General features: G+C 48.2%; 1 protein-coding gene across 10 annotated transcripts in view; it reads right to left on the bottom strand.

Moving 5' to 3' along the window:
- Positions 1-14132, bottom strand: part of SCMH1 (Scm polycomb group protein homolog 1) — a 75984-nt gene extending 61852 nt beyond the window's left edge. For 7 of the 10 annotated variants that reach the window (XM_075047708.1, XM_075047716.1, XM_075047714.1 and 4 more), the window contains exon 1: positions 14036-14132. The gene's annotated coding sequence lies outside the window, so the exon portion shown is untranslated. Of the gene's footprint in view, positions 1-6282; positions 6315-11229; positions 11663-13097; positions 13494-14035 lie in introns of those variants that run through there. The other 3 variants (XM_075047712.1, XM_075047709.1, XM_075047710.1) reach the window with 3 other exon arrangements.
- Between the last annotated feature and the right edge of the window lie 6572 nt (positions 14133-20704).

Raw genomic sequence — 20704 nt, 5'->3', positions numbered from 1 at the left:
TTGTGTCCTTTCCAACATCTCTCTCTCTCTGGAACTAATTTTATCTTTCTACCATGTAAGAAGTTGACTGATAAACTCCAGACTTCATGACTGGCTCCTCAGAAACACATTCTTGTGAAAGATGTTAAGACACTGAGGTGTCTCAAAGATGTGATCATGAGCAACACACTTCCTTAGCCCCTGAGCCAAGTCTCAGGGGACAACATACTTTAAGAGAGACAAAAACATGTAAAAAAACTTGGATAGACCATGTATCTACAATGAAAATATCAACTTTATGACTTCCTTATGAACACCTTCAGGTTGGAGGGGAGAGGAGATGGGTCAACCTCCTAGCATATGACAGCTGGATCATCAGACACTGCTGAGTCGAGCTCAAGGGAAAGCCAACGGCTCAGGATGAGGGTGAAAACCAAGGACCACTGGAAGGAATCACTCACCACCGCGAGGGAGGCTGCAGCAGTTACCGTGTCTCATACTGTGGAGGAAATGAAACAAAACCTTGCAGGATTCCAATAAAGGTCTCCTTCTCTCTCAAAAAACACCCCAACATGAGCCTTGGCTCAAAATAGAAACATCTCGCCACGTATCACTGCAAGCAGACCTTGCTCTCCACAAAGATTCAAGAGGTTGCAATAAAAACTATGTTTGGCATGCTCCAGGAACAGGATACCCAGGCCGAGAGAAACGGAGAGAGGAAAGGGCTTAAAAAAAAAAGCCAGGTGAGATAGTCCGGCTTGAGTTTGCTAAGAGGAAGCCCCTTAACATGTGGAATCTTCTCAGTACAGACTCTTCTACTTATGAGCTAAGAGTTAAAAGCCGGCCTGGTCCATCCACACCTACCATTTCTGTAGTGATGGGAGTGAGCACTCTGGCCCTTCAAATCGTCTTTGACTGCTGTAAGAAACTCACACGTTGTTGAAAAATCAGAACTGCTTTTGTTTTAAGACCGGTGTTGCTTTGCTTCTTAAAAAAAACCCACACAAATGAAAACAGTGCAAAACCTAAAGCCTCCCCATGCAGGGCAACATAGAATCACAGAATGGTTTGGGTTGGAAGGGACCTTAAAGATCATCTAGTTCCCACACCCCTGCCATGGGCAGGGATAAACATCAAGCAGACAATCCTGCGTTGCTCCTCCCCAAGGCAGTACTGCGCTGAAGGCTTGGAGCGAAGATCTGGGTTGCCTCCCATTGCCAGGGAGACAGGGAATGGCCCACCATGAAGACTGGCTGATGTGGCGTAGACTTAAGCTAATCATACAAAACCAATCCCCTGTCATTACAGTTCGGCTTAAGGAAGCTTCATTACGCTCTGGAACTATTTCAGAGGATCCCTTCATTGCTGGTCCCGCTGCTGAACTGACTTTCAGGCTTTGCGTTGCCGTTGTTTCCCCTTGGGTGAGCAAAGTTGCTGGGTTAAACCACGACAGTGGTACACAGGCATTGCTGTGAACGAGGCCACCAAGACCACGGCTCACCATAAATGTTCTGAAGGAGCTTTGGGAAAAACAGCAGGTCTCTGTTTCTGCGTGTTAAGCAGAAACATTTCTGACCCATACCACCACTGTACCTCCAGTTGAGCTCTCCCAAATGCACTGTAACAGAAACCAACACAGAAGACTGACTTTTGGGGCAGATGAGGCATCTTTTACATGTAGAAAACCGACGGACTGATGGACTTATCAAGTGCTGTAAGGGAAGGACATGCCAAAGCAAGGAATTGAATCTGTGTGCCCTAGGCTGATGTTTCTGCCACTGAACCACCTGCGTTATAACTATTTGGTGTCAGCAGGACTCACACAGTCAAAAGTTAAAGTTTTCTCCCTTTAGAAGAGGCTTGGGCTACAGCAGTGGAAGCTATCTAGAGTGGCATGCCAGTGTACCCAACACCCAACCCACAGAGGTCACCTTGAAGCAGAGAGAAAATTTATCACACATGCGGCACTCTGCAGTCCTGACCCCAGCATATTCTGACCATACCCTGACACCCTGATGGTTGGGAGCCAGGCCATGTGCCAGTTTTGCACATAGCTGGGTTTCCTTTCAAAGCAATCCCAGGAGCACGTAGAGGTGCAGACATGGTGCACCCCAGCAGGCCTCTGCGCTGGGTCACACATCCCCCATCACCCAGGGAGAAGCTGGAGGGCACACACTGAGAGCAGGGTGTAACACAGAGCACCCTCTCCCATGAGGGTGCACCCAGCCTGCGAAGGCTCAATGGGAAGGCCAAACTGATGCAGGTGGTAAAGAAAGTTTTGCAGAAATGTGGCTATTTTAATCTGCACTGAGCCACATGCCAAATCCAAAAGCTATTAATGAAAGCAGATGGCTTACAGAAGACCTTGAAATGGGATTCTGCCCATGACTGTTACAAAGTCACCCCATACAAAAGCACACAATAGGATACTTCAAAGTCTTTAAGTAAGAATTTAAACAGGAGTACAAAAAAAACCCCATGGTGCATGGTTTCCATATCATCACCAGGCTGTAAGAGAGGCACAGCCTTCTCTCCCAGCTACATAACAGGCTAATACAGCACCCTTCCCACAGTAAGTCATGACTGCTTTTCCAGACAGCAGTTACACACACGATGTATGTGACACCAGAAATGTGCCCCAACGTGTAAACTCTTCACAGGTCTCTGTTCAACACCCAGTACATATATTCTACAAAAACCTGGTTAATCAACCTTGTATTTACTCTCTGCTGGACTGTGTCTTCTTAAAAATTAAGCTCTTTATGGGATGGGAGATATGGGAAGGAAGTATCAGGTGGATAAATATATACATAATTTGTAATACTAATTGATTAAATGAATGTACCTTAACTCCTGGAAGATATTATATACCCATGTCTCTAGCAAGGGGAAACAAGATGCAATCCAGAAAGAAAAGTCTGACTTCCAGTTGTGTCTCTATTGGAAATATCATAACAGACTGTGCAACGATGCTACAAGCTGGATGTGAGAATTCCTGAAAGAAGATTTTGCATTAACTATTTCTAGTAATGTAAGTTTGATAAAGTTTCAGCATAGCATTCTCAGGAGACCATAAGCAGGAAAAGGCAGCTCGAGGGGGAATAAAAAACCAAAGGGATGGTAATTAGGGGACACAACAGAAATGTAAATGGGGAAAGCCTTGGAAAGAGAGGGGAAGGAGATGATCTGATCCCTTACATTACCATGTACCTTGCAAGCACTCCGGCACAAAGGAGGAGGATGCTCCCCAGGGGCAGACACACAAGGGCAAGGTGTTTCCACTGAAACAGCAGAAAGGGAGATGAGAGCTCAGGGAATGGACAAGAGCAAACCAGCCCTGAAGAAAAGGTAAAGGACAAAATCACCACTCTCTAATGAGCTAAAATACTAGAGACATGGGGTATGATGATGGTTACATACACCTAGAATTGCATTTTGCTGTCTTCTGCTTTCCTTCTATAACTGATCCTAACAATTAAATTGAATGCTTAGCAATAACCCTTGGGAAAATATACAGGATGAAAACTTTCATCCTTAAGCCTCACATGGCATCAAAGCAATCGCTAAGCATGTTACTTAGAGCGCTTAAGGTGCTCTCTTCCCGCACCCAGAACAAAGTAATGACCTTCTCTGGAGTTAAGTATTTTTTAACTTCCTGGGGTCCAGCACCAAAACAGTCACATCCTTACTGGAAAGCAGCACTAGGGACGCATGCGACTCAAGTCACACTCAGGGGTGAATTCTTCATAGATCCATATACAAAACCCTGTCCCTGCCTCAACACCCATACAGCCAACCTTCCCAGACCTGCCAAATACAACTCTTTCTGTCCTCCTGAACCTGTTTTCTCAGAGAAGACAAGGTAAGACGATCCCTTTAGTATATATATATCCTTAGAGTGACAAAACTCAGGATCTCCCCTGCCAAGCAGTAGAGCCAGATTCAGAATGAAGCGCTTCCCTCCAACACTCCCAGCAGCTGATTCTTCTTGCGCAGAGGACAGACAAGGAAAAGTTCCTACTGATCTGCCCCATCTGCGAAAGAAATGAAAAAAAAAAAAAATCCGAACCCTCACAGTATGGAGCAGAGCCACACAAACCTGGATTTAGCCCTGCTAGAGCTGGAGAGGAGTTGGTCTCTACTGCTTGGAGCATGGAGACAGAAATCCAGTCTCTGATAGGGGGAAAGAGTGATGTCCGGGTGGGCAAGGGAAGAGGCTGTGCCATTACTTCTGCTGCCTGGCCCCCTTGAGCCCAGCAGCAGCCTGCCAAAGCAACAGGGCTGCACAGGAGAAGAGAGCTCACAGAAACTCACTGTACCCCAAGGGAGTGGCGTGCCAGGGCAGGAAGCAAGCATCTTTGTTTTATTTTCTTGCTCATGTAGGGAGATAATAATTCATCTATTTCTTCAGAAAAGGAAAGGAAATTGCAGCAGTGCAACATGTCAAGAGAGAAGAGAAGAGCCAGGCTCACCGAGGATGGGTATTAATTACTGCTTTCTATTTTTATCTTGTGTATAACTCTGGTCTCATCTGTGACTTAAGGAGCTAAAATCTCAGGAGTTGAAACTGTAAATCTATTGAAATAGGTGAAATATCCTCTATGGGCTGCAAAGTCTGGATACAAAGAAATTCTAACAAGTGCACATCAAAACTTCTGTAAATTTTAATAAGAAAAGAGACAGCAATCTAGCAGTACACAGAAATATTATCTCAAGAGAATTACTCCCAGAGAGGAAAAATCACTAGCCAGTTCCTGCAAGAAATGCTGAACAGATTGCTTTTAATTATGCAAAGAAAAAGTTGTTAGGCTGCTTTACATTCCTGAAGGGCCAAGAGTTTGGAAAACTAAAAAATATATTGTGAGGCCCTCCACTGTTGTCTGTACAAGACACTACAAAATCTCTTATTTTGGCAACAACATGTACATATGGTAGATGCCAATATAAAAAAACCCAAACAACCATGACCACAAGCAACCAAAAGTCCATCCTGCAGCTATGAAAGTATGTTCAGTGTCTGCCAAAGAGCTAATGAAAAAAACGCACTCTTATAGAGTGTATCTGCTAGACATTAAACTACCTGCTGGACATTTTGCACAGCTTATAAAGCCATAAAGTATCACAGGGCATTTACAGATTTTCCAGCTGACAACAACATGAAATAACTGAACAGACCCAGAACAGACCAGGTCCTCTGGTCAGGCACAGTGGATAATGCTGAATATATACTGCCACATATACAACTAGAAATTGTGCCAGCAATGCACAAGACAAGAGCAAAGCTCTTGATGGAAAATGAGCCAAGATAACAAAGCCATCCCTCACCCCCACTGTAATGCTGCACAACAGTGGGACCGTCAGATTTACAGTGTAGGGGCTTGGTTAATGTGGAATCAGTTCCTCCTGCCCTGTCTGGGGCACAGGCAATTCACCATCAAGCAAGCTGCTACCTCCTGCCATGCTGGGGGACGTGTGACGTTGTACAGCCACCCAACAATCTCCATTTTGGGACTGCAGAAATGACAACATGGACTTCACCTCTGAAGACATGTGGCAAGCCAGGAAGATCGGCCGTCTGTCACAGTTTATTTTCCCTGTGGTAAGAGTCAAGGGCTCCAGGCAAGCAGCAAGGTGGTGGCCTCGCAGTTTAGAGATGATACCTGTTGCCAATCAGTCACCAATACCTTCTGGATGATGCTATGTCAACTGTACATAACATGAGGTACAGCAGGTATTCTTCTACGGGGAAGAAAAACATTTTACTGAGTAATCTGCACACAAGGAGAGAAATACTAATAGCACCAAAACCTGAAAGATGTAAACTTCCACCACCTAGGGAACAATGTGGGGACCATGCATTACACTGTTACTGAACTAGTAAGAACTACTAACAGAGATGTAAACTAACAACAATGCCAACATTTGGTGGCTGATAGCACATCACTACACATTAGCAGAGTTTTCAATCTTCCATTCACAGCTGATACTCTAATAGACACCCCCACCTGAAAACTTTTTTTTAATGATGCTGCACTACCACAAAGAGTTATCTTCTTTAAGAGTCTGACTAACAACTCGGACGCAAGCTGATGACAAGGGTGTCTCCACAGTCTTTTTGCAGGCAGGTGCAAGCTTGCCAGACACCAGAAACTCTGAGCTGAAACTGTGCAATTGCAATCAGTACACCGCTGCCCAGCCTAAACACAGCATCATGCAGCTACAGGGCTCCCAGTTCAGGGCTGCCTTGCACTGGGCTTGCTACCAGCAAAAAGCAGGGAGTATTGCTTTCCACCTGCCAGGTACCTTTCAACAGTCTTGCAGGTCTGGAGAGCTAGCATAGGCACACACAGAAGGGCATTTCTTATCAGGCTGTAGCAACATCCAGCCACCAGAAGTGTTCAAACAACTGCCTGACAACACGAATGTGCTCTATGTACACGTGACAGTGAAAAGTTTCACCAAGGACTTCTGCAGAAGCAAAATGGAAATAAAATTATGAGGTTTAATACATAATGAGACTAAAGACTACAATGATTTCCAGGAGCTGGGCAGATAGGAGGGCAGGAGCACCATAAAGGCATTGTGCACATTTGCACATTGCTGCAGTCTCTCCTTGCGGGGCTGCAGGAACAGCCAAGAACAGGAACAGGACAAAAACACAATCCAGGAAAACAGATGAGCCCCAGAGATAACAATTAGCAGATAGTAGTGGCTAGAAAATACAGTAAAGAAGCAGGATAACTGTGTTACAGAAATATTCATGCAACACAGAGGTCTTCAATATTGTTACTGCTTTACGGCTAGGAGTCCACCCCAGCCCATCCGGGCATTGCGAGGCAGTAACTCTCATCCCAGGAATAATGTGAGAGTGCCTCATCCCTTTTTTTCCCCCCCATTCGGAAAAAAAAAATCACAGCCTATTTCAACTGTAGATCCCTCCCTGAAATGCATCGTAACAATTTTATCAATGACTGAACTGAAGAAATATTCTAGCACCTTGAAGTTATTAGAAAGACCCATTGTAGCATGGAAAGGTATGGGAAATCAGCTGCAGATTGTGAAGTTCCACAGCAAATGCACATTTCATAAAATGTTCAACCACAGGCAAAGGAGACAAAACCCCACCCCATGACAGAAAACAATATTCTGCTCCTTCCTACCCAGCAACAGTTTTATCAGCAGCATCTCTATATGACTTTTTGAAGTAATGTAACTTTTAATGTCATATTATTGATTTTTATAAAATGTATTACTAACCAAAAACTCTGTAAGATGTTTGAGATGTGCATTTTGCTATAGAAGTATGAGACAGCTGTGGAATTTGTGATATACAATTTTAATAAAACACACATCTCTTCAAGTACCACACTTTCACTGACATCAGTTATGGCCAATACAGCACGAAGAGTCGGGACTAGGGCTTCCCGGCTGCCACACACATGTAATTAAATATACTACAGTGCACAAGGGCCAGCCGATGCTCTCTGAACACAGAAGGGAAAGGTAGAAAGGAAGATCAAACTCTACACAAATGATTGTTTTTACATTTACAGAATTTTTCATCTCTTTGGTAGCCTGCCAGAGAGAAGGTTAAATGTCAAAATGATGGGGGTTAACGTACAGCAATACCAGCCTGAAATGAAGCAAAGCTCCTTAATCTTCTGAATAGTCAGGCACTGGAGTAGATTGCCGAGGAAAGTCTGAATCACCATCATTGGAAATCTTTAAGAACAGCTTAGACAAACCTCTAGGAAACAGTATGTGTAGGTAATCTTTCAAGGTCACTTCTAGAAATACTGAAACAACCAAGACTCTCTTCAGAAGCATATATCTGATCACACAACTACTGCAGTATTTCAATGGACTGTAGCACACTTTTTTTAAATTTGCTGGAACAAGACACACAAAAAAAAAAAAAAAAAAAAAAGGCAAACAAACTCAGCATACACAGAGATCGGCAGCCTCCAGGCTGCGGGAACATTCGCTTGACTTATTTTTAGAAAGTGGAATTGGTGCAACTTCCTCCTCGGTCCACATCAGACTTCATCAGCTCTTCTGCCTGCTCTTTGCGCCTTCACTTAAATAATGCTCCATGTGCGTAGAGCAGAAATTTCTCCTACCTTACGTGTGCCACTTGGGCAGGAAAGGCCACACTCTGGCAAAAGAGGGGAGCGGGAAGGCGAGGGCCTCTTTGCAGAAGTGACAGCAGGGAGGGGAGCGCCTGCTAGGAGATGCTCAAACATGCTGCGGAGCCCACCCAGCGCGTTCAACCCGAGCTTGGGGAGCCAGCATCACCTTAACGCCATCACCTCTGCAGGCCGGCCAGTTTCAGGAACATAAAGCAGCACGGTGCGGTCGGCATTTCGTGTCGCTGGGAGCCAGAGCCAAGCCCGCGTTCTCGCCTCGGAGAAGTGCTGCTCATCCCTGTCCCCCCACGACGTTCGTGCAGCCCAGCCCAGCTTCCTAAGGACTCTGCTGGCTGGCTGCTGGCCTCCCCCGCGGGCTGCAGGCAGCAGCAGGCTGCAGGCAGCAGGGGACACGGGGAGGGCAGGCAGCCTCTGGCAAGCGGCCCAGGGAGGCTCTCCGACCGCCAACAGCCAGGAGGTAGTGGAGAGGGAACACAAGCTGCCCCCCCACCCCGCTCGCTGGAGACGCAGCTGCACACGCATCCCACTGCTTCAAACGCAGGCGGAGAGGGCTCAGCGTGATGGGAGGAGGCAGGGGCTTGCTCGAAATGGGGAAGGGAAAGAGAGGCCCAGGAGCAGGAGATAAGGTGCAGCCGTCGCACACAGGGAGGTCAGGGCGGACAAAAACTGGCACTGGGCACTGGCTTCTGGGAGGCACTGCAGCACTGCTTCTTCCAGGCGGGCAGCGGGCAAGGCGATTGCAAACGGCATCCGAAAGGACCATGGCTCACTCGGTGCAAACCAGCTGCGGGCCGAAGCAACGCTGGGCTTTTGACCCTGTGCAGCGCTCTGCCAATGCCAAACTGAAAGAAACAGCACAAGCATCCTCCAGCTCCCCCCAAGATGCAAATTCCTTGCTGGAAAGCAACCACTTTTCCCAGCAGGACCCTTCCCTGGAGCCAAACATCAGCAGTACCCTGGAGGAGCTCAGAAGGGTGAGCCCGCCCCCCACAAACCCAAGCAAACTGCAGCAGATGTAGCTCCAGCAATGTGTGAACCAAATTTGTCTCCTTGCCATGATAGCCAGGAGAAGGGACCTGACAGAGTGTCCAGTGCAATGCTGGAAGGGCCAGGAAAGGGGAGAAATTGCATGTTTCTCAATGGGCAAAGATGGAGCTTCACAAATTTCCACTGGCATCTACTCCTACGCTTTCCATTGTTAAAAACAAAACCGAGCCACAGGGAGGTTTCTGGACTGTTCACACTGTGTCAGTCTGGAAAACATAAGAGCTAATTGAAGTTGGGTAACTCAGAACACATTGGCTGGGAGAAGGTACCTCCAAAAGGAGGTAGGCTTCTAACTGGTGCTAATACCATTCGATTTATAACACATACAAAAAAACTTCTGAGCAAGAAATGGACGGGGGTGTATGTAATTCACAAGCACAAGCTTGTCCCAGGGGAAAAAGAAAAAAAACCAAAAACCAAACAGTCCTGCACTGAACTCTCATGTCAGCTCCCTCCTGTTGGTAATGGCCATATTGACTTATCTCTCCTCTTGTTTCCTTATCTCCAATGACCAGTTACCAACCAGACAGAGGAGCTGCAAGGGTGGCTTACCACTGCTGATAAAGTCAGATCTCAGGAAGACAAGTGCTGGTAGACTCCTCTACAGCAGCTTAAGACATCATCCCGTCCATCTGGCCTGTTGGACAAGGCTGCCATGCAAACAGTGGAGGCAGCAAAACGGACGTTCATCTTTTCCTTCAGTTCACAGCCAAATTCTTGAACTTTTGCTCAGGATGAGTCTGCATAAAACCGTGAGACTGTGCACAGCAAGAGCGGAGGCACAGACACAAACTCTGCTTAAATCCCTGCTACAGTGGCAGAAACATTTGGTAGGTGTCTGAGTGAACCCAGCAGATTACAATACTGTATACCACAGCGTCTAAATCTGCTAGAGGTTGTCTGCCAGAAACCTTTGTAAAAGAGCTAAGTATTATTCTGGTTTTTTAAGGAAATTTAACACAGATGGAGATCTCTGGGAATTAAAGTTTTCAGCACCAGCCAGGCTGCAGCGATGCCCCTGCACCGAACTCTCCTTCTGCTTGGTGAGAGCTCACAACTGAAGCTATCTCTAAATTTCCTATTAACAGAGACTGCTATGCAGGGCAATCAGCAAAGAGCACAGCTTTGCAAACAAGAAGCAGTGGTGATCTCCAGTGCTCATGTGCCCCCACCAGATACTGGTTTGACACCACCAGCTCAGGCCACTAGACATGGACAAGTCCTGTTTGCTCCAAGCCCAAGCCCAGAGAGACCTGGTGACACAGACGGAAGATTTCATGTGTTTCCTGCTACTTTCAGGCTTGCATTATCACTTTAAACATTGAGCAAGCATTTTATAAAAGTCTCCCTTGTCAGATTATTTAAGTTTGGTAAGAAAGGAGTTCTTTACAAATGTATTTAAAAAAAAAAAAGGCATTTCCTTTACGACTAGACCCTGTCAACCTGCAAATAAAGTGGGATGAAACATTGTTCATGTCACACAGCTTAGAGTGCATGTGCTACACCAGCGCATACCACTGAGGCAAAGGGAAGGGTCAGAGTTACAGTTCCACTACACTAAGAGTTTAACTGTGGGGATGATTTTTACCTTGGCATGTTCCTGAATTATATAAAATAGACACATATGCAGGAGATTAACCACCTTGCAAAAGAAACTGGCAGCCAGAGCTGCTGCTCTGTCCTCAATGCATTTTGCTTCATTTCTCATGGACCCCTCCTGGCCATCTTGTTAGGAAACTTTTCAAACATATATGGACAAGTAAACAACTCAAAATCTGCTTGTCTCATCACAAACTGCATTTCAGTCGCAGCCAAGAAAAAAAATGAAAAAAGACAGTGGGCTAGATGCAAACATTATGGCTTTAAGAGACCCAAACATGCCAAGCTTTAACTTATACCAGCTCCGAGCCCACACCGCTAGAATGCTACTCCAGGTTTTGCAAACATGAGTTCACCAAGCCACTCCAAGCCCTTTGCCACAAATGCACAGTTCAACATGCAAATACGCAAATGTCTGATCTGCATTCTTTTTTCACATAACAGTACTTAGACATACCCAAAATGAGGTCATTTGGGCCCACTTATTACAACCACGCCACAGAAGCTCAACTAACACAGTCCTACCAAGCCCAGCGTGACCACAGCGCTTTAAGGAAAGTGTGGATTGACAGTAGAGTCCAAAGAGGGACAGAGATCAGCTGTGCAAGCAACAAGCCCATGTGAAAAGAGCAGAGAAACAGAGCTTGTTCAGCTTCGGAAGAGAAAAAAAAGTCTTCAAATACTTCAAATTTAGATGCAGAGATATAGGGAGTAGAGTGTTGTCCACGTGCCCTGGAGATCAGAGAAAAAGGAACAGACTTAAAGTGCAAGACAAAGATAAACACCACAAAAATATCTCTAATGGTGAGGAGGCCCGAGTCTCAGCGTACATCATCTGCACAGGATGTGAATTGCCAGCAGGAAGAGCCTTAAAAGAAGAAACATTACTCAGGGAGGGTTTACCTGTGTACCTGACCTTACGCCCAGGTTGGGAAACAATGATGACATCTCTGGAGGTCCTCTCTAGACACACTGTGCCTGAGGCTATGAAACAAAGTCTCAGATATTTAATATCTAATTTAAAGGCAAGTTAGATACACCGCAAGGACACAAGCCCCAGACCACCCACATCCTAGTCTGAAACACAGCTACTTGATGAATAACATCAACATTTTATACTCTAACAGCATCTTTCGTTTAAAGACACCAAACTGTGCTGCAAAATTCATGAGAAGTGACTCAAGAGTTAAACATTATTAAAATTTTAGACACAGGAAAACCAGGGGGCACAGGCCCATAACTTGCAGGGGATGCCACTTGTGCTCCTGTTCTAAACTGTGCATTTGCTTTCTTTTAATTAATGACCTGATTTATTTAATACCAAATATTTGACTAAAAAGCAGATTATCAAGATGTAGATTTATCATTTCCTAAGATGTAAATACTGAAACAGGAGGACCAAGGGTCAATGTATCTCTCTCAAATAAAACACACTTTAACCCTTAATAAAATAAATGCTTTAAACAACACAGAAATACCTGTATTTCCCTCTTGCTCATTGTAAAGGACTCCCCTATTTTTGTCTGCATTTTCATACCATCTACTGGGCAGATCCTGAACTACCCAACGACACAGCACAGGCCCTGCAAGGCTGCATCCCATGGCAGTTCAACCCCAGCTGAGCCCCCCACGAGCCAAGTTTTATTCCCCACATTAGCAGCAAGCCACAAGCCAGTGCTTGCTATGAAGCGCAAGGGAGGTATGAAACCACCATCCCATACTCCAAATATTTCCAGCGAGCGCATGGGGACACTGCAGCCCAGCCAGAAAAAGCGTGAGGGGAAGAGAAGAAGAAGGCAGAGAGGAGGAGAGGCAGCCATCCCTCTGCCAGCAGCCTCAGTACAACCCGCCGCATGCCGTCGCTCAGGCAGTTGAACCGAGGTGGGAGAATATTTTTCCCCAATATTACTGGCTGCTGAAGAGGAGCTACCACATGGCTGTTCTCAGCCACTCAGTGCACAGTGTTTACTATAAACAACAACAGTAAACAGAAACAGAGCCAAAAATCAAAGCTGGGTACCCCGGAGCTGGGTCTCCACATCCTGACTTCACCCATGGAAACAGTTTAGTATTCAGCTGCTGAACCTAAAACATCCAAGGCCAACGAGAGGCAAGTTGCTCAGCGCATCCGAAACTTAGGCTGCCTGTTTATATTTGCTATTTCTACCTGTAGTAGTCAAGACTCCAAACTGCTGCCACGGTTTTACAGGGGAGCTTCAAAGAGCCTGCGGATTAAACCTGAACGGCGTGCAGCAGGAGCCAGCCTGACACCGTATGTATTTTTAACCACCTCACTGTGCACGAAAAGCTCAAACCTCGTCTTACCCCCAGGTCTGTTCAAGCACTCTACTCGGGGGGGCTGTGAAGGAGGCGCAGACATTTCCCCAGGGAGGGTGGTTATGGGATTTCTCCGTCCGGTTCCCGGGACCACCCTCGACACCTCCAGCGGCAGGGACCTGGCGGCAGGTCCTGCTCAGAGCATCGCCATCCGTCTCCACAACACACCGCGGTGACAGGAGGGTTTCACCGACGTCCTAAAGGGCTCGGGGGGGAGGGAAGGGCACAGACCTTCCCCGGGCACAACCCGCAGGCAGGGGCCACCTCCTGCAAATCCTCCACCAGCTCGGTCTTGCTTCCCTTTCCATGCAAGGAGTGTCCGGCAGATAATGCACGGCGCCGGGGAGCAGGGCAGGCTCAGGCAGTCTGCAAAAACCGCTCTGAGGCCTTCGGGTGAACACGATAACCGTGGCCCGGTGCTGCTGGAAGAGCTGCTGCGCCCCGTCCCCCCGCGCTGGCGGGGCCGTCCCGGTCGAGCCCTGCCCGCGGACACCGGGAAGAACAACAAAGCCCCTCGAAGGTGCTTTACCGGGAGCTACAGCCCGCCCGGCAAGAGGCAGGCGGCCGCCGGGCAGGCGGGGGAGGCCGGCGCAGACCCCGACGCCCCCCCGGGCCTCTGCCCCGCCGCCGGCGGGAGTCGCGGCGCCGCCGGGGAGGCCCCCCGGGGGGGGAGGCGGGGCGGGCCCTGACGGGCACCAACAGGTGTCGGCGGTGACAGGCCGCCTCCGGCCCCCGGCCCCCGCGGCCCGGCCCCGCGGGTGAGGCGGCGGCCGGGCCGCGCTGACAGGCGGGATCCGCGGCCGGGCCGGGCCTGCCGCGCTGCCGCCGCGGGGCCTACGCGCCCGACCCCCGGCCGGCCTCCGGCAGCGCCTCGCCGGGCCGGGCCGGGCCGCAGCGCACGGTGCCGCCCCCGCCGCCCCCCTCACCTGCGCGGCCGCCGAGCGCTGGGGCTGCTCAGTCCCTCGCCGCCGCCATGTTTCCGATGCGCAGTGAAGGCGGGGAGCGGGGGAGGGAGCGCGGACAGACCCGGCCCGGCCCGGCCCGGCCCCGCGCCGCCCCCTGCCGCCCGGGACGGCGCCGCCACGCGACGCTGGGGGGCAGTTCGTGAGGGCCGGGCCGGGCTCGGCTCCGCTCGGTTCGGTTCGGTTCGGTTCGGCCGGGCTCGGCTCGGCCCGGCCCTCACGAACTCCCCCCCGGGCGTTGCTGAGCGCTGCGGGCGGCCCCACGCCGTGTCCGCTCGGGACTGGTCCTCCCGCAGGGGTAGACCCCCGTCCTCGGCCCACGCTCCGGGCATGGGGCAGACCCTCACCGTGTTCCCCACGCCTGCGGAGCAACCCCCCTGTACCCACCCGGGACCCTCTGGGCACAGGGCAGACCCCCCACCATGATCTCCAGCCTGGGTGCGGAGCCCGCCGTGCCCACCCAGGACCTCCTGGGATCAGGGCAGACGCCCACTGTGAGCCCCAGCCAGGGGATGGACCCCCAGCGGCCACCAGAGACCCTCTGGGTACCGGAGAGTGATGTCCATTCATGTCTGGGTCCCCACTGGGGACAGCCCTCTGCCTGCCCCAGGCCCCACTGGAGACACCCGGGACCGGGGTGGACCCCACGCAGCACAGCCAGGCCCTGGGGACAGACAACCCCCAGATACTCCCTTTCCTCCCACCCCGAGCAGGACCTCGCCCTGCACGCACCCCTGCAGCACCCTTCCAGCTAGAGATACCACAGATGTACCTCAGTGCCCCAAATCCCCCCCAGACAGAGTAAGACCCCTTTGCCTCCTGGCTAAAAGGATACCTCATGCTGCTATTGTATCTCATTACCTTTGTGGCGCCATCCCCAGCTTGCATCCAGTGAGACCACTGTGCAAGCCAACCCCATGAGCACCCATGAACCTTGGTGACCTCTCCCGGCCCGAGACGGACCTCCCTGTAGACCTCCTCTGTCCTGTAGAGCAACCAGAGCCTACGCTTGGTACCCCAAAAACATCCCCTAGCACCTCTTAGCTAGGGAACCCTCTATGTGACACATGGCTACTGCAAGGGCCACCTTTGCCCCCACGACCCCCCATCAGTGATGTCTTCCCCCACATCCCTTTGAGCCCCTTGCACCGACACACCCACAGCAGCCTCGCCAGCACATCTATCCGTAGCAGAGCCCACCATCTGTTCGCCCCAAGCCCTCCACCCTCTGTCCATTGTAGCCACCTCCCATCCCTGCCAGTCAGGACACAGTGTTCCCGGAGCCAGGTTCCCAGCTGAGAATGCCATTTCCCATTTGCTCCATGCAAATATTCTGGCTGCTGGGTTTGCCATGCTGAAGACCCTACTATCACAACTAAAGAGAGCCATTCGTCTTAAATAGCAAGCAGGTCACGCTGCAGCTGGATACAGAGTATGAGATCATGTCCTCTCTCTGCTTGCTGGATTGCCAGGAGAAAAAAAATTAAGAAATTATTGGGTTCTGGAGGTCCAGTTCTCATCTTCTAAGCTGCTTATGTGAATGGTCAGTGGATCTAAAGGACCCCTGCTAGGTAACAGCGACTTCTCATGACCTAGATATTTCACTGGGCCAATGGAGACATCACTTTGGAGTGACTCACAGACATATGTGACAAGTCTTCTCAGGGAGAAAGCACCTGAACACTTTCCAAAGTGTGTGTAGTGACATGGCCAACATCTGAGTCTCTCCCTGAATGATTTCTTGTTCTGGGGGATTACATGGAAACTTGTGTGTTTTAGGTTAAAACTGAAGCAAAAGATCAGAAGGAAGCATCCCTGGTGCAGACAGGGCTTGGTGGAGTTTGGAAAGGCTGTGCATGAGAAAGCTCTGCCAAACGCAGGGCTTCCTACAGTAAGTAGCTTTGTTATATGCGATGGAGGGAAGGTAAAGCCATGATTCATCTGTTTACTGCCCGCTGCCAAATCTGCAATACCTCCTGTTCCTGGCCAGGAACCCACGCTGATGCTGAGCAGAGAGGCACACAGTGAACAAGGGCTCTGGTGGTGCAATGAGAGGGGGGACCTTCCCACTGCTGCCCATGGGGCAACCCATCAGGGAGGTCTGAAACCACCTCAGCCCATTCCTGTGCTCTTGCCTTTTCCTTCAGGGAAGTTAATGCCATCTCCTGTGTTGGGCAGAAGGCTGCAGGAGGGTTTCCAAAGAACACAAATGGATGGCTGGCCTCTGTCTACTGAAGACAAGAGGCAACACAATGTAGGTGCTAACGCTGTCCTGGTTCAGATGCTGGACTTGGTCCAGCCTATGCGAGGCTTAAGATCCTGCCCAAGGCCAAATGAGCTCCTGCCTGGCCAGTAGCTAACCTCCGGGGTCCAGCAACTAGTCTACAGCTCTTCAATCCCTTTCTCAGGAAAAAAAAAAAGGGATCAGTACTCTCAGAGCAAAATACAACCTGTATTTGCCTGTTTCTCCCCCTGAAAAATTAAATAAAGACCTATACTTCATTGAATGGGGTGGGATTTCTAAAGCCTGCGAAGAAAACTCTCAAAGAGTGAGCTGTTCCAGAACTGCTGTTTGGAGGTTTCTCATGTCTTTTTCTGAACAGCAGTACTGACCACTGCTGAAGACGAGTACTGGCCTGGAAAACCTCTTGTTCCTAAAATATTCGCATTGAAGGGATGGACGGTTGGAAATGCTGGCGAGGACTTTTTTTTTTTTTTAATATGTGGAGTACTCAGTTATGGTAAGACACAGAGGAGTGTTTACTTCCATATCAGGGCTTCACGGTGCTGCCTATCAACTTGGCATCTGAGCACCTTCCCTATAAATTCAGAAGTATTATCAGTGCTCCTCATGGGTTTCATCAACTCTGGTATTTCCTCATTTCCACAATAATTGGGATTTCATGAATGGAATAAATGCGCACAAGCTAAGAGCTGCAAGATGCAGACAGGAGAGAAATTTCCCCATTGACTTCAATTTGGAGTTAGCAGCAGCTGACTTCAGAAGGATTTACATATGACATCCATATGAGCACCACAGGAATTCAGTTTGATTAATATTACAATGGAAACGAGCCGCAGAAATGGTTTGCCATTTATTATGAAGTGTTGCCAAAAAAGCTCAAGCACATTTGCAGTCTGCTTTGGGCCAGCTCTTGGAGAGTGCCAGCACAATAAATGACTGGGAGCTAACCGCTACAAAAGGGCACCGATACCCTGATGCATGTGGTTTCAGACACACCAGAGCAGGACCTTCAGAAGGAGAGGATGGAGGTGAATATAAGGCAATGTGACTGGGAAGAAAACCTCCTACTGTCTGTACTTCTCCCCTCCCTCTTCCTCCCTCGTTAGTGCCTTTCAGCAATCCAGGACCAGACTTCCTCCTAGGCTGGTTCCCACTATTTGCAATGTTCCCATTATATCATTGACTTTGTTTTCTGCCAGAAATTGATCCTGAATCTGGCATGGATGGTATAAATATAGACCATGTTCTGCTAGAAAGAAAGCCTAACATCCCATGATCCATGACCTTCTTATCCTGAATCTGATATTTAATAAAAAGGTGAATAATAGGGCACAGGGACGGATGCAGAGGAGGATGATCTAAAGGAACATGTGCACACAGTAATCCTGGATCTCTCCTCGATATGTTTTTTGACCTGACATCTCCCTTGGAGAGAGAAGGTGGGAATCTCCTCCCCATGCCTTTAAAAGGCAGGAGGAAAGGTTATTTACAGAGTTGAAAGCCCCGACAAGCAGCAGATCACCTTGAAGGACCTCCTGTACATTCCCTTTCCCAAAGCAGCCTCATATTGAGACCAGCTGTTGAATTGACCTGGATATGTCTTCCCAAAAGGGTTCATTTTTGTTCCGAAGACTTCATGGGCTGTAAAATCACCTTGTATTCACAAGTAAGCTCTTTTGGTAGTGAGAAATCATCTGGCTTCATGTCCCAAATGTTTGCAGGCAGCTCTGCCTTTCCCTGCCAGATTGCAGAGTGATCCTCTACAGGAAGGCTGCACACTGCAAACCCATGCAAACCCACTCCCCTTTCAATCTCCTTGTGAGGCAAAAGAACAAATTTTCTCACTATAACACATTTCTCTTTCTCCTATTTCCGATAGCTCTTTTCAACTATTTCTATCTATGTGGGAAACCACATCCACTGTGGACACCAAGCTTGGGTGCAAAGCACCAAGGTGTTACCGTGCCATATTCAGAGCTCACTCCCCCCTGTTCATCATACCCACGGCTCTCCAGTATATGCACCCAAATTTAAGCTAAAACCCCTGTGTTACAGGGTCGCTCCTGCAGTACAGGTTTGCTTTTCTCACCCCTAACTTCTTCCCAGAATTGCTGCTTTGTTGAGCACAATTGCCTATCCCATCCATCATGCTTTTGTTGCTCAGCACCCCACCAAGCTTGGGTACATATATATCATCTTTCTGTTATACTAGTATCAAACTAGCCAGCCCATAATTCTCTGATTTCAGGCTCTTGCGATAGCTCAATACCAGCACCCTTCCTGTCTCAGCAGTTGTTTGGTATTTCAAAAGCCCACTATATACCTCTGTCAACTCTTCAAGGATGCTTCTGTTTGGGCTATCCAGGCCTAAGCATAAAAAATAAGTTTATTTTGAGTGTATGTTATTTAAATTTCTTGGCTAATAGCAGTCTGGCAAGTGCCTCATCAGCCTTATGTATTACAAGAAAAATGATCCAGTTTCTCTGCAAAAGCAGAATTTAGGAAGTTGTTGAACACCTGATTTGTTACCGCTGTTAATAAATTCCCTATGTCTGTTAATAGATTCATATGGGTTTGAATTTTCTTTGTTCCTAGATTATTCTAAACATTTCCTACTGTTGCTCTTTAATCCCACCAGCCACGAAGACTTTCCCTAACAGCTTGTTTCTCTATTCGTACCCTTCACAAATTACTGCACATCTTAATCCAAGCCGACGTCTCATCCTCCCATAGGGATTCACGACTCAAGAGTCCTCTTTGATCCACCTATGGGAAAGAAACGCCGTTCCCCAGGACATAACAAGCTGCTGCGGATGGGTCAATAGCGCTGCCACTGCTGGCTCGCAGGCTGCCAGCCGGGCGGCATGGGGTGAGTCAATCCCTCGGTCTGCGGGGAAGGGGCAGGGGGTGTGGGACTGAGCAGCAGGGACACGGAAGAGCCGAGGCACGCTCGCTTGCTGCTCAGTGGCCTGTGTCAAGAGAGTGGAGGGATCCTTCCTGATGCTCGCAGGCGCAGCTGGATGTGGGAGAATATAAATCATGTCCGTAAGTCCTGTCCTCTGATGCCCGGCACACAGGGGTAACGCTAAGCAGGTCAGAGCTGGATGAAAATTTTCATCAGTTTTCTCTTGCACAAAAAAAGAAAAAACCACCCCAAACCCAACCTTCCTCTTCCCGTCCCGTCCAACCTTTGAAACCAATTGTTTGAGGTATTGAATTTAGTAAGGAAAGTTCTCATGTTCAGTCCTCCTCTTGCACTTTCTCCCTTCTTTCCTTTTTGCCATTTTTCCCAACACAACACCTGCTTTGCTTTTCAAATTATTGTAGAAAGTTTCAAGCAAAATATTTTTCTTTTCAGAATCATAATAAACTATTGGAATGAGGAAACAGCTCAGGTTATTGATTCAATTTAATTCATCTTTTCTTAACTGCCTGGTGCATTTCTGGCATTGCTCAGATTCAGGGTCATCTTGGACTCATTGAACTTGGATGATATAAAATGTTATTATTTATATGTCTTGCTATTTGTTTGCCCTTACTGCTCTCTGACACATATGTATCAATTTGTGATGATCAATTTACCATTTTTTCCCCTCCTTTTCCAGTGAAACAGGACAGGATTCCTGTTGCTCTCCTCCCAATGTTGTGACTATTCTGAGTATCTGAAAAAGTTTCTCCAGGGAGTCCTCACCTTCGTTCAATCTCTCTGACCAAATTTTACCTCCCCGAAAATCTGGCCAATAGCTTGCAGCTCCTTCAAAGCAACAGACTCATAGACTGCTGGCTGGGATCACCCTCCCAGTGAGCATGGCACCTTTCTAGTCTCTTCAGAATAGAATATCCCTTTAGAATACAAAAAAAAAAAAAAAATTATTTCATGCTAATTTAAGGACTACATAATCAACAAACCAGAATGTAGAGTCCACAAGTGACGGAAGGTTGTATGTGTCTTTTTGGGTAGCTTTTCTTTGTGAATCTGGTATGAGTTCATCTAAGTACTGCTCCAGCTTGGCTGGTTGTTCTTGGAAAATCTATCATTTTGCATCGAGGAGGGTGCAAGCTCAATGACACTGGATATTTTCAAGTTGACACTCTGGAAAACCTAAACCCAGGACTCACAACGGAGTTAGCTGGGAAGCTGTCTGACTTATGAATGGTGAGATTTAGCAAGCCTTGAAAACTTGGAAAATCCCAAGGGACTGGGGGATTACAAAATTGTCATGATGGTTTGAGAAAGGAAGCCACGAACCCAGATCAAATAGTGGGAAGGATAATTGAGTTTCTACAGCTAAGTGTTGGCTAAACAATGTAATTAATGGCTTTTGGCATGGAAAGCAGGTCTTGCCAGACAAATTTATGGTCTTTGCTGTGAGAGATTGGAGCTGGTG

This window comes from Buteo buteo, chromosome 16 (assembly GCF_964188355.1).
Source record: "Buteo buteo chromosome 16, bButBut1.hap1.1, whole genome shotgun sequence".
Lineage (NCBI taxonomy): Eukaryota > Metazoa > Chordata > Aves > Accipitriformes > Accipitridae > Buteo > Buteo buteo.
The sequence above is the reverse complement of the archived record's forward strand: the minus strand, read 5'-3'. Positions and strand labels throughout refer to the sequence as shown.